The sequence below is a fragment of the Juglans regia genome, chromosome 11 (assembly GCF_001411555.2).
Source record: "Juglans regia cultivar Chandler chromosome 11, Walnut 2.0, whole genome shotgun sequence".
In the NCBI taxonomy this organism is placed as follows: domain Eukaryota; kingdom Viridiplantae; phylum Streptophyta; class Magnoliopsida; order Fagales; family Juglandaceae; genus Juglans; species Juglans regia.
In genome coordinates, this window is record NC_049911.1 from 18,249,456 (window position 1) to 18,264,393 (window position 14,938).

Sequence of the window (14,938 nt, forward strand, 5' to 3'; positions counted from 1 at the left end):
TAACAAAGAACATGAACCATCCAACGTCCCTGTGTGGATCTTACTCCCTGGGTTACCGCCCAACTTCTACCAAGAATCCTTCTTACGCATATTCTCTGCACCCATTGGATGTTTCATACGTAGGGATAATCCCACACGTTGTGCGACTCGGACAGACGGGGCTAGGATCTGTTTGGAGATGGATGTGGCCAAAGAGCCCATTCCTTATTTCTAGATAGGCACTCCTGGATTACTAATGAGCCGAAAGCAGGAAATTCTTTATGAAACATTACCGGCGTATTGTGGAAAGTGCAGAGTGCAGGGACATAATGTTAAGGCATGTCATGTGGGGAAAATCATGAATGGTGAGAAAAAGCGTGGTCGTAAGAAAGAAGAAACAATTACTGGTGGAAATACAAATGGGAACGTGCAGAATGGTGAGACATCAAAACCGGCAATTCATGAGAAAGAAGAGGGTGAGGTTGCTGAAGAGCAGGATACCTTTACTGAGATTACCAAGAATTTAATGTCCCCTGCTCAGGTGCTTAAGGTTACCGAAACAGAAAGCCTTGTTGAGAAAGCAGATGGAGAGATTGTGCCCAAGGATCTTACGGACAGGGGAGAGATTGCGACCAGTGCAGAAGCAGGTAATACTCTAACCTCTGAGTTTTCTTTTAGTTCCCAGGAACCAAACACTCTGATACTGAAGGAAGATATACTGGAAAATGACCCCTGTTTGGAAGATATTGCTATGAAAGAAAACCAAGAAATTTTGTTAGAGGATTTTGTGTCTGAACCTGATCCTGAGATGCCCCCGCAAATTCTACCTCAGGACAAAGATTATTACTCAGAAAATGAAGGCAAAACTAATAAAAAAAATATCAAAGAAATAAATTTGAGAAAGTGCGAAGTTCTCTACGGGTCCTTACCCGTTCCTCTACCTTGCCATTATGAGTGAATCCATAATTGTTTGGAATGTCCGAGGCATTGGCACTTCTAGTCGTCGGCTAAAAAATTTGGTTTTTAAGTTCAAGCCTAAGCTTATCGCGGTTTTGGAACCGTTCCAAAATCAAAACAAAGCTCTTCAGTTGATGAATTCTCTACATTTTGATTCATTTATTTCTAATGTTGATGCTAGGGGTAAAATTTGGATTTTTTGGGATAATGTCCTTGATGTTCAAGTGGTGAGGACAAGCTTGCAGTTTATTTCTCTTCGTGTTAATACGGGGTCTTATCAGTTCTTGTGTAATATTGTTTATGCTAAGTGCAGCATGTATGAAAGGAAAGTCTTGTGGGAGGATCTCAGTTCTCAGTCTCTGGGTTCGGAACCTTATTTATTTGCTGGTGATTTTAATATTATCTGTAATAATTCTGAGAGAAAGGGTGCTTGTCCCCCGTCCTAATGCCGCTATGGAGGATTTCAATAATTGGATCCATCAGGCTGGCTTGGTTGAAATGAAATCAAAAGGTAAAAATTACTCCTGGTGCAATGGGAAGTCGGGCCTTGCTCGGTCTTGAGCAAAATTAGATCGGGTATTCATGGATGTTCCTTTGCTCTCTTCTTTCCCGAATGCTATTTGTTCTTATCTTCCTCGCACAACCTCTGATCACTCTCCAATGGTTATTGAATTTAATATGGATCCCTTCTCTTATGGCCCCTCGCCTTTTCGTTTCCAACAAATGTGGGTAGACCATCCGCAGTTTTTACAGTGTATTCGTCAGGTGTGGTATGCGACTGTTGTCGGCCAGGGTCTTACTAAATTGGCAATCAAATTGAAAAATACTAAGGTGGCTTTGCGGGAATGGAACAAACAAATTTTTGGCCATACCACTATGCATATTACTACGCTTGAGAGGCACATTGAAGAGCTTGAAAATAAATTACATATAAATTGGGATGAATCTACGGAAAGGGACCTCCTTATCTCGGCCGCGGAATTAGATATTTGGCTTTGCCGTGAAGATACAAGATTGGTTCAGATGTCTAAATGGCAAATGGAAAGGGATTGGAATACGAAGTTTTTCCATGCGTGCCTTGCCAATAAACAGCACAAAAGAGTGGTGGAAATGAGATGTTCGAATGGGATGGTTTTCAATTCACCGGAGAGTCTTCATCAAGGGCAGTGGATTTTTTTTCTAATTTTCTGCAGGGCATGCCGAACAGATCTCTTCCGAATTTGTCAACTCTTATTTCTCCTGTTATTTCAGATGCTGATAGCGCAATTATGTGCTCTGTTCCTACATTGAATGAGGTTTTCTCAGCTCTCTCTTCTATCCCATCTGATAGCGCTTTGGGACCTGATGGTTTTGGTTCGGGCTTTTTCAAAAGTTGATGGGAGGTTGTGAAAGAGGATGTCTTGGAAGCCATATCTGAATTCTTTGTTTCTAAACAGCTCCTAAGATTTTTTACGGCCTCTTTTCTTGTCCTCATTCCAAAGGTTGATAATCCTTCTAGGTTTGATAAGTTCAGGCCTATCAGTATATGTTCGGTATTTTATAAAATATGTTCCAAAATCATTGTTAATCGCTTGACAGGTTTTCTCTCTCGAATAATATCTTAGGAATAAGGCGCCTTCATTCCGGGAAGAAGTATTTTTGAAAATATTAGCATTACACAAGAAATGGTTCACTCTATTAATAAGAAGGCTCATGGTGGTAATATCATGATTAAGCTGGATATGGCTAAGGCTTATGATCGAGTGGACTGGTCTTTTCTTATAGAGGTTCTTCGCTACTTTGGATTCTCTTCTAATTTTTGTGATCTCATCAGAACCTGTATTTCGACCCTTTGGTATTCTATTATGATGAATGGTACTACTAAAGGCTTTTTCCAAGGAGGTCGTGGTTTACGGCAAGACGATCCCCTCTCTCCCTATCTATTTATTATTCTCCAAGAAATACTCTCTCGTCTCATCAAGCAAAGTGTGGAGGCTCGAAAATTTGGTCAATTCTCACAAGCCCGAGGTACGCCTATAATCTCTCATCTTATGTATGCTGATGATGTGATGCTTTTTTCTAATGGTAGTTCTAAAGCCATCAAGGAAATTTTGGATGTGCTTCATAAATATGCAAGTTGGTCGGGCCAATGCATTAATCATTCTAAATCTGCCATTTATTGTTCTAAAAAAGTCCCCTCAACTCGTAAGAGTCTATTACTAAGAATGACTGGATTTTCAGAAGGATCTTTCCATTTCAACTATCTTGGTGTGCCTATTATTTTGGGTCGTCTCAAACAGGTGTATTTGGAAGATATGGTGGCTAAAGTCCAAAAGAAAATCTCTGGCTGGAAAATAAAAATTCTTTCAGCTGGTGGTAGACTTATCTTATTGAGACATGTTCTTTCCAGTATGGCTCTCCACCTTTTTGCAATCCTTCAGGTTCCGTAAGCCACTATCAAAACTCTTCATCATATGATGAGTACCTTTTTCTGGGGGGAGTTTAATGGTAAAAGTAAAAAAAAAAATGAGTGGCCTGGAATTCTATCTGTCGTCCCGTGGATGAAGGTGGCTTGGCATTAAGAAATCTTGATGATATGCAACAAGCCCTTTCACACCTGTTTTGCTTGGAATCTCATTCAAGGTAATTCTTTATGGGCCAATTTTTTTAAGGGTAAATACGTGGGTACCAAACCTTGGTCTCTTATTGACCCTACTAAGGGTACTAGATTTTGGAAAATGATTGCTAAATCTCTTCCTTTGGTTTTGGATAACACTAAATGGCGTCTAAAAGAAGGAAATATTTTATTCTGGTATGATAAATGGCGGGAGAGAGGTCCTTTAGCTAATGAGATGCCTATTGTGGGTAATTCTCTCCTGAAAGTTAAAGACTGTAAATTATCTAATAACTGGGATATAGGTCCGTATTAAGTTATTTTCGGTTATGTTTCCTATTTGTAATTTATTCAGCATTGAATGATTGGATAATAGACATTTCCATTGAATCATGATGGCTCATGGTTGCTTTTACTTGTTAGTCATTATTTTGGACATCCAGTGTCAGCTTGGGCCTTGGCTAGATGGCTGAACAATCATTTTATTATTTTTAGTTGATTTGAGAGTCTGACTCTAATATGAAATTATGGACGATACTATATCAAGAATAGTCTAAGTGGCCTACTGTTTAATTTTAATTTTTTTTTAATTTCTATTTTTATTTTTCAAGTTTGCATAATATCTGAAATATTTTTAGTTATATTTTTAATTGTCCGTTTCTTTATTTATTTTTTTAATGTTTTAGTAAATTTAAAACTTGAATAAACCACAAAAAATAATTTATTATATGTAAAATGAGCTAAAACAAACTCAAATCCAACTCCATCCCAATAAGTCAAAATCGGAATGGACTTGGATCATACTCCATGTAAGTCGAAATTATAGTCTACTCCGACTCAGTCTTTGTGCGACGTTGTTTATTTGGTGTTGTAGGTAGTATCCCCATATACGATTCCCAACTTCATAGCTTCTCTTTTTTATTTTTTTGATACAAAGGGGTGGGAGATTTCGAACCCAGATTTTCTGTTTGGAGAACCGGGTTATATGTCATCAGACCATCAAGCTCTTGGCACATATGGTACGACCCTAGATTCTCCTAGTATTGTCACCATTGTGCCTACAATTTTAGTGTATAACTCTACTCCTATTTCTAATCAACCATATTCAACCTCATGTCCACCATATGGTCTTTACTAGCCGGGCCAAGCCCCAAATATGGGTCGTACGTAGTGGCCTTTATTCCCCCAACAATTCCCATTTCTTAGTTCCCAATTCTATTTTAGAAAACACAGTTCGACTATGTACAGTCGCCAGCTACAATCATCACGTAGTCAGCTGCCACGGCAGCTGCTATTAAAAAAAAGTGAAAAACAAAGTGCAGTGCATTTCGGATTCCCATTTCACTTATCCGCTTCTCATCTTCTTCTTTTTCTGGTTTACTTCAACAATTTGTGCTTCTCATCTTTGGGTAGAAACTTTCTTCGATGATTTGTGCTTCTCATCTTCTTGCTCTAGTTTTCTTCGACGATTTGTGCTTCTCATCTTCGACCATAAACTTTCTTTGACGATTTGTGCTTCTCATCTTCTTTCTCTAGTTTTCTTCTTCCTAGAAACTGATGATGAGTTAAGTGCATTTTGGAACTCCTCTTTCATTTTGGAACTTTTCTTTCATTTCCATACGCACTGACACTTCCATTTCCCTTTTCTTCTTCTTCTTCTTCTTCTTTTTTTCAGTTGCTCCTCATTCTTTCATCGATAACAACAGAGCCACAACAAAAGAAAAGAAAAACTCTAACTTCACTTTCTTCTTTTCCTTCTTTACTATTCATCCTCCTAGAGTCTCAACACTGCATAAAACTATCAAGCAAACCCATCTTTTTTCCCCCCTCTGCACCGGCGAAATCAACAACAAAACACCACCAAAGTACTAAACCGCCATTAGAACAAGTAAGGAAGAAAAGAACATCCCATATAGTAAACGTATATATTGTTAATTATTACATAGAGAGAGAGAGAGAGAGAGAGAGAGAGAGAGAGAGGGAGAGGTGGCTTATAGAGGAACCACAGTGAGTAGGTTGTGGCTTTGGATTATGCTTGTGGGGATAATAGTGGCACTTGTTTCTCGACTTCTGTCTCCCCTCTGCTTTCTTTGTAGTTGTGTTAACGAGGAAGATGACGTAATGTTGTGGCTGAAGACAAAGGCGGCTATTTGTGGTCTCAGACTTCCATCAGTCGGCTGAGGGAGGGAGGGCGGAGGGTTCGAGGGAAGGGATGCATTGTCGAGGTTTCTTCGATGCTTCTAGGGGATGAACTTGCCGTCTTCGAAGGGATGCGCTTCGTGGAAGGATCGAGAGAGGGACTTCTTGAGGTAGAAAGGAAACGCAGAGAGGGAGGGACTGAGGAAGAGAGGAAACACAGAGAGGGAGGGAATGAAATGAAAATAGAAATTTGAGGGAAGCTTTGTGGAGTGAAACTGTTCGTTTCGATGGCATTTTGCCACATCACCAGCTACTTACGCGACATTTACCCGGGTTGATTGAATGTAGAATTTTTCTAGAAAACAAATCCCCCATTGCTAAACACTTTTCTGCATAAATCTCCCACACGACCCATCATCCACGTCTCACAAACTTCAACCCAATTCCATGATTCTAACTCACATGCAGAAAATCACATTTTGAAAGGAATTTTCTTATTTATCCATCTTTACTGTGATGAAGTACACAGGTTTGTAATCATTATTATGGTTTGTTAATTAGGGAACATTTTATCACTTTATAATAGTGTTAGCATCCTTTAAGACATTTTCTCAAATGATGCAATAATTAGTGTACCATCAAGTTGATTATAGGTAGATTACACCGAGTCTGTTTTTATGATCTTGAAAGTTAAAAGTTTAACCATATAGGTAGATTACACCAAGTCTGTTGTTATGATCGTTAAAGTTAAATACTTAGGCCCTGGCCCATTTGGATAGTGAGATGAAATGAAATGATTTTAGATGAAAATTGAAAGATGAATAAAATATTGTTAGATTATTATTTTTTAGCATTATTATTGTTTTGGGATTTGAAAAAGTTAAATTATTTATTATATTTTGTTTGAAAATTTAAAAAAGTTGTAATAATGAGATGATATAAAACTGTTTATGTATCCAAACGGGGCCAATTAAATTAGTATCTAGCAGTCCAAGAATATTTTGATCAATAATTTGGTCTTTAAGCTTTTAAGTCTACTAAATATTAATTTAGTTAAACTTTTTTTTTATGGAAACAGACTTCATTTCATTTAATTAATCGAAGTTACAACTGTAAATTATCAATACAGGAAAACTTTGACAATAAGCCAAACTACGCATCTGCTCTAAGGCATCCCAGCACACAAATTACTTTGTGACAGATATTATCTTAACTTTTAAAAACTTTCTCCTAACAGAGAAAGCGCTCTGTAAAAATAAAACTAAATAGTCCCCTGTCCAAAGCCTATTTCTTTTTTATTAGTAACTAAAATAAAAAACTACAATAAAAACACAATAAAAAACTACAGAACCACAAGCACTGGCGTGAGCCCGGTCGGCTCGCCCACTGCAAGCATAGGCTTCACGAGCCCAGACGACACGAGCACCTAGCTCTCGCACAGACACCAGCCTCTACTACACAGGCGGCCCCTATGCACTAGCATCGGCCACAAGATCACTGACCGTAGCATTGCCCACCCCTCTCGACCAGCTCTTGTCCCAGATTGCAACCGATCAGACAGCTCAAACACCTCACTCGGGTCAAATTTTTTTGTTTTGTTTTTTGGACTACATAGAGAAAATAAAAAAACACTTGGACTACAGAAAAAACACTCTCCTAGGGTTTCATCTCTAATTAATCCCACCGCCCCCTCCATTTTTTTTCTTCTTCATTTCTTTTTTCTTGCCCCTATTGCATCTGCCCCTACTACCGCTGCGCCACCCAAGCACAAGTTGAGCACCAGCACCACCACTGCCACCATCCCTCATTGCCCCTACTGCATTCGCAAGCACCCACCACAAAGCGCACCGAACATGAAAACTCGAGCACCCTTATGACGTTCCCCTTCACCATGAGCACACGAGCAGCACCGTCCCTCGGCCTTCCTCCACTGTCACCTAGCCATCCGCCCACCCGCATGAGCACCTCGCACCACCACTGCCATCCCTCACCCTGCCCCCCAACAGACGCACCAAAGAGGCATGAATCGCGAGCAACAAATCACCCCCATCGCGAAACGCAAGCACCCTTCACTGTCCCTCGTCCTTCCTCCACCTTCCCTCAGCCATCCATCGCACAAGCACCACCAAGCCTTCCTTACGACTTCATCCTTGTGGGTTGGTTCAAAACAGGGGGTCGAAACAAGGGTTGTGTAATAGGGGTTTTGTGTAGAAAGAGGAATAGAGATGAAAATCACCCGAAGAGTGTTCTTCCTTTATTAGATCTGAATAAAACACACAAAACACTAACAAAATAAAACAGGAAAAGGGAGTGAGGGGGAGGAGCCAAAGCTCTCTCTCTCTCTCTCTCTCCCCCCCCCCCCCCAAAAAAAAAAAAAAAAAAAAAAGCTAGTTTCAAAGTGATGAAGTTTTTAGAAAGAAGTTGGAAATTCTCTCTCTAAAAAGCTAGTTCTTTGTTTCTTTAATTTAGTTAAACTTTTAATCTTTAGAATCATAACATCTATCAATATAACAAAAATTTTCTAATTAGGAAACAATCATTTTCAAGATTGGAGAACCCATGTTTTTACCCACAGAATTTCTAGACATCCAAAAGGTTGTAGAATAAAAAGATAATACATTAATAACCTGAAATTAGAATAATTTTCCCTGCCATGTCCCACCCCCACCAAAACAAGTTATTATATATATATATATATAATTTCCATAATACTAATATTGGTCTCTGCTAAATACATAAATAACTGGTGCAAGTAATTTGATTTTGAGAAACGCTTCTAACAGGTGTCTCCTACAAAATCTAATTATCGGAGACCAATAGGGATTTGCCACATAAGGGATACATGCAAAACCAACGTGAGACGTGCATTAGAGGATCCTAAATCGAGACCCCCCGACCCCACCCCCTCTCTCTGCTCTCATTCTCTCTCGAGAAATCGAAATCCCTAATCTCTCTCTCTCTCTCTCTCTCTCTCTCCTTCCTTCCGTCTCTCTCCTTCCCTCTGTGGCCTGAAGACTTCCAACTTACCCGTCGTGGACCTCAAATCCTGCAACTTTATCCTCATAGTAGTACTGGTACTCATGCGGTGTTCTGGGTAGGCTTTTCCATAGTGCGCACTTTCTTCTCAGTGGTTAAAATACGCCTACGTACGTTGCTTTGAAGCGCCATCTTAAGGTCAATCCCACTTTTTCAAAATATCTTTTAGATGTCTTTCAAAGACAACATGCATGATTTTTTTTTTTTTTTGTTCAAGTTTTCAGTCATATTACTATTTGTTACTTTCAGAGAAAGAAGAAAACGAGGAGGAGGAATAGGAGAATATATTAGTCTGGTACTGAACTAATAAATTGAACAAAAAACAAAAAAGAAAAACAGACGAAGAGAGGTTGAAAAATAAGTATTCGACGAAAGAGTTCTCAAACATACAAAAGGGGAAAGAATAGTGAAAAAAGAAGAACCCGATGCCTCTGTGTTGAGATTGACTTGGGGCTTCCATTTTTTTCAAATATATTATCAAGGATAACTTGGAGACGCAACGTTCATTGTTTTTTGGTGTTGTGTTTAAAATCTTTGTCATGTTGCACGGGCAGTTTAATCCATGATAGAAGAACTTGCAAAATGATATTCTAATTTTCTAAACGATTTTTCTACAGGGACACAGGATGGGTACATGCGCGGGGGGGGGGGGGGGAATCGTCAGCCGATATATTAAAAAAAAAAGACACAAAATGCTGGTATTGAAAATTATAGAAGGAACCCAGATGCTATGTTCTCAAAACCCAGAAACCCAGATGCCTCCCCAGTCCCAGCTTCAATCCCTTTTTGAGCACATAACCGAAAGCCACCGAATCCGGCCAAATCCCGTTGGTCGTTGGCGTCGTTGCCGAATTCCGTGTTGGCATCGTTTGTAGGGGGACGAGGCAAAGAGATTTACTTTTGAGATGCTATTGGAGAAGAGAGGATGATGGCCTATATGGTCATAATTTTTTGAAGAAGCTTTTAAATATAATATGAAGCTTTGGAGCCATTGTTATATTATCTTAAGTTCTAACCTCTTTTTATCTTGCTTTAGTACAGTAATTTCATGTTCGTGCCTGCCTTAAAAGTAATGCTTTGAATTTGAAATTTAAAACATTTTTATGCTAATTAATTATACAAGAAATTTCTATTTTCACTTTCGTCTTCGTGGGGTAGGCTTTTGAGCTTCGTGGGAAGGGGAAGACAATGGCACGACGACGAAGACGAAATACGAAGAAGATGATGTTGACGAAATGCTAACATGTTTTCATGGTGTGAAGAAGATTGAAATCCAGAGATGTCTCACCGTGGTGAAGCTCTTCATGGGTGAGAAGCAGAGAGGTCGTCTGCTTGTGACGAAGGGGAGTGTTCGCACAAAGAGGAGGATGGGATTTCACAAGTTGAAACGGGGAGTGTTCGCACGAAGGGGAGGCTTGGATTTCACAAGTTGAAACGCAACATTTCTTCTGGCCTCCACATGGAGGCCCGTGTACGCTGGGGGTACCCCTCCCGTGTGCAAATAGTTTTTTTTTTCTAAATCAATTTTGACTTGGTTTTATATTTATAAAATTTTCATGAAAACTTTTTTATTTATTTATCGGGGATGTGCCACCATTATCAGTATAAAACTCTAGAAGTTTTCATCCTGTTCTTGCATGTTTGACTAGCAATTTTCTTGACGATTAGGATGTAGAGCTTCAGTAGCCTGAAGTTTGAAGGATAGAGAAGGTTGGGGGGGGGGGGGGGGGGGGAGATGAGGGGTGGGTAGGGGTGTAACCGGTCCGGTTTTGGATAAAATCTAAGACCAAACCAGTATGTGCCGGTTTTGTATTTTTTAAAACCGATTACGCACCGGTTTCCGGTCCGATCCGGTCGGATTTTCCGGTTTTTTTAAAATATAAATTTCACAATTTGTCATTAAAAATTTGTTTATAAAAAAAATGATTTAAAAAAAACTGTTTTATACTTTTATTAATATATTAGACTATATAATAGTATTAATATTAGACTATTGATATAGTTATAAGTTATATATTAGTATTAGTTATAAACTTTTAGTGATTTAATATTAACATTTTATGTAATAATTTATAAATTATAATAAGAAATTATTTCATAAATGAATATATATGTTATATATAAAATTTCACATAAAAATTTATAATTATACATTATATATAAAACTTATATATATTAATATATAATATATATAATATAATATTTTGTATAAAACTTATATATAAAAATATTATTTTTTATTTTTTTTAATCAACCGGTCCGGTTCGGTTCGGTCCGGTCCAAAAAATCCCGGAACCGGAACCGGCCGGTTTTTACATTTTAAAAACCGGTTTCGGACCAGACCGGTTCAAAATCGGTAAAACCGGTTCGGTCCGGTCCGATCCGATTTTCTAATTTTCTGGTTTGAGTTTACACCCCTAGGGGTGGGAGGTGTCTCAACAGAAGGCAAATCTCCTACAACGCAGCAAACAGGGATGGAGATGTAGCCCTTACGTAGCACTGTTCTATTGGTCTCCGACAAATCAAGCTTATAGGAAGCACCGGAGAAAAGTTATTCTTATTGATTTTTCGTTTTGAAGATAACGTTTGATTTAAAGAAATTATCTGCTTCGTATAAGAATTGAGAGTATTGCATTAAATAAATTGAGAGTACGCTTTAATAAAAGGAAAAATATTTGCATCAGTCTATTATTTATCACACATTCAATACACTTAGTGTATTGAGTTAAAAAAAAAAAATTTGAATGCATATTGTGTGGAGAGTATAGGTTGATGTATAGAATTATCTTTAAAAAAAATTCAAAAAAATTGATGTGACGTGTGTTTTCCTTTTCTGATACCACCTAAAATAATCATGCCCGAAGGTCAAAAGGACAAAATAAAAAATAACAAAAATAAATAAATAAAACACAGCATGTTTCACGTGTTCAATGTTCAGGTCGGTCGCTTTAGCTTTTGATATTGAAATGGAATTGAGTCGAAAAGAATTAAATTTTATAAGAATGATAAGGAATTGAGATAGTAGAATGAGTTTTATAAAATTTTATTTAAAATAAATTTAAATATATTTAGATATTAAGATAAATTTAGATATATTTATAAAAAATTAAAATAAATTATGAGTCTGGTTTATAAATAGGTATTGAAATGAAAAAAATTATAGATTTTATATATAAAGAAGTTTTAAGTTAAGATAAGTTTAATAATTTAAGAATTATGTATTTAAATGTTAGATTTAATTTAAAATTAAATTGAACTAAATTAAGATTAAATTTAAAAGTGAGTATAAGTTTAAGCTGACCGCCATTTAAGACCAAATCAAAATAAATATAAAAAGAAAAATGGAGCAAATTATGGTCCATCAAATCAAAACATAGCAAATGAACATTATCACATGTTGCAGGCGGTTCTAATAAAAACGTGACATCGTTTTCTATCGCAATCATGTATAGAAAATATTTTTCTGGTAAGCTCTATAAAAAATTATCCTTTTTCTTTATTTTAAAATGAGATTCTTTTTACTTTATGTATCCATGGATGTTGTGCATGTTAACACTTATTAATTTAAAATTTTAAAATAAGTGATAGATTTTATAATAGAGAGAATAATATATCTGTAAAGGAAAATACTAAATGTCCCGATAGTGAGTCCTCATAATAGATCTCAACATTTTTTTTTCTTAATGATTAAAAAAATATTTTTTAATGATGTTATTAATTTTTTAAAATGTTTAAGATAATACATGAAAACAAAAAAAAATACACTTATCAGGAGAATTTCTGGATGATGCAGTAGCGCCACCCATCTGTAAATATAGTTTTGTTTCTCTATTCATCAGCCAGGTGTGAAGACTGATTGATCGAGAGATAAAAAAACATGCATACAACCAAAAGTCTTTCAAAAAGCTAGCTAAGATACAAAGTGAACGTGGAATCATAGATATTGAAAATCTGTGTTGGTGGTTTTATATATATAATTATTTGTTGTGCTGGTCATATTCTTTGTATATATACAAGTCTTTGATTATGTATTATATTGCTTTTTGAAGAAAAATTGCATGAATTGTTAATTATAAGAAATAAATATTTTTGTGAGATCAATGATGGCTGGCTGGCCTGATTAGTAATGTATTTTTTACATAATGTATGTTTTTTTTTCATATGAATAGTATAAAAATTAATTAAAATTAAGGGAAAATGTTTTATGGAACTAAAAAATGGAGAAAGAGTTACTGGTAAGAAAGAGAAAATAAAATAGTACAAGGAGAAGTTTAAAGGGAGGATTAAACCCACTACACCTTATGATTTTTTTTTTCTTTGCTTAAAAACAATATATTGCATGACTTTTTTTAAAAAATAGGATCAAAAGATAAGCAGATTGCAAATCCTTATCCATGTGATTTTTCTAGAGGCAGATGTTGTCATGGCCATGAAAGAAAATATAACATGCGGATCAGGATTTGAAGTTTTTTTTTCTTAAGAGAAACTGTAATCATTTAGTCATCAGAAAAACTTACATCATCTATGATCGGATACATGCAGGAATATATTACCTCATAAATAAATTAATACATTTGAAGCTCCACTAGTATATATATATATATATATATATATATTTTTTTTTTGTGATTGATCTAATTTTTACTACTGCTGATACTCTCTACATACAAACGTCCAAGAGATATCATTTTATCTAAATAGAGACTCAATCTCACCCTTTATAAAAATAGATGACTCAACCTCTACAGGCAAACGTTCAAAAGACGAACTCTTTTTTTTTTAACTAAACAATAAGAAAAGCAGTAAGATAGATGCGAAAAATGACAGATTACAATTTGGACCAATTCTGGTATGCTTCAGAATTTATGACGGCGCGTGAAGCCACCACACTTGTCTCTTTTCAGCCACAAAAGTCAGATTTGAAAGATCTTATAGCAATTCTGGTGATTCGGCATCTATGGCGAGAAAAGCTGCTGGAAGAGATGGCACGTGAGGACCACATGTAGTTTGTGAGCGATTCGTGAGAATTAAATGCGGTGATTTTCACAAAATCGCCACTATCTTCCAAATGATTTTCACAAAACTGTCACTATTTCTTGTGTTGCGTATGTCTCTCGAGAGTTGGCAAAAAACTATAAATCTGTTATTCTTAGCTTTGAAGAAAAAAAAAAAGAAAAAAAAAACTATCTTGATAGACAAAGTGGGTAGATAGAAAAAAGGGACAATGAGAAAAAGAAAGAGAAGAAAGCTGAGGCTGCTTCCTCCTCCGACAAAACTCAAATTTGGAGGCTTTTTACTAGAGATAGAGTTTGTCTAGAGCTTTTTACCAGAAATGACTTTGTGAGACATTTGACTAGCTATTAACCATCAAATCAGAAAAATGCATCTTCACTATGCTCAATTGTTATCAGTATATGAAGTTAGTTATGCATATGAGGTGGGAAATAAATATGAGTTAATTAATGAACCAAGTCAACAACAAAGGCATTAATTTGTGAAGATTTAGGAGTTTTGAATTATGTCTCATGTTTATTTCTATATATAACTTGTTGATGAAATATCTACTCAATTCTATGATACGCTTGAACTAGAGTTCGAATATTGATTAATAGTGGTCGAAAATGAAAAGGGTCATCATTCAAAGTATGACAAGGTCTCCCAGAAAAAAATTGATGATGTTAAATATATATATATATATAATGATATTTGGCTCTATGAATTTGCCTTCTCAAAATTATGGCACTCTTGAATATTTTATTTATTTATTTATTATTCAATAATTAAAAAAGTGATATAAATCTATTAATTTTGTATCGTATACGTGTTAAATTTATAGATCGTATCACATATTATCACCCGTATTCGCAAGTATTGCTTAACATATTTGAGTGCATATTACCAGCCCTACTCCCAGAATAAAAATGACATGATGAATTTAAATTTTTATTTGATTGAGGCTATTTTCTAATGGGGGCCTAAGGCAAGTGGCCTTAGTTGCTAACCCGCCTTTGACTATTCATGGAGAAATGTCTATATCATCTTTCAAATACGTATGAAAACACACAAACTACGGAAACAATAATTTAAGAAAATATATATGTAATTATTGACAACCAAATCAAATGATTCGCTGGCGCACAAAGAAGTACATTTTCCAGCTCCTTTCTCTCACATTATTAATTTATATTACATAACATCAAGAATAATTATTTTTAATTCATTCTAGTATGAAAA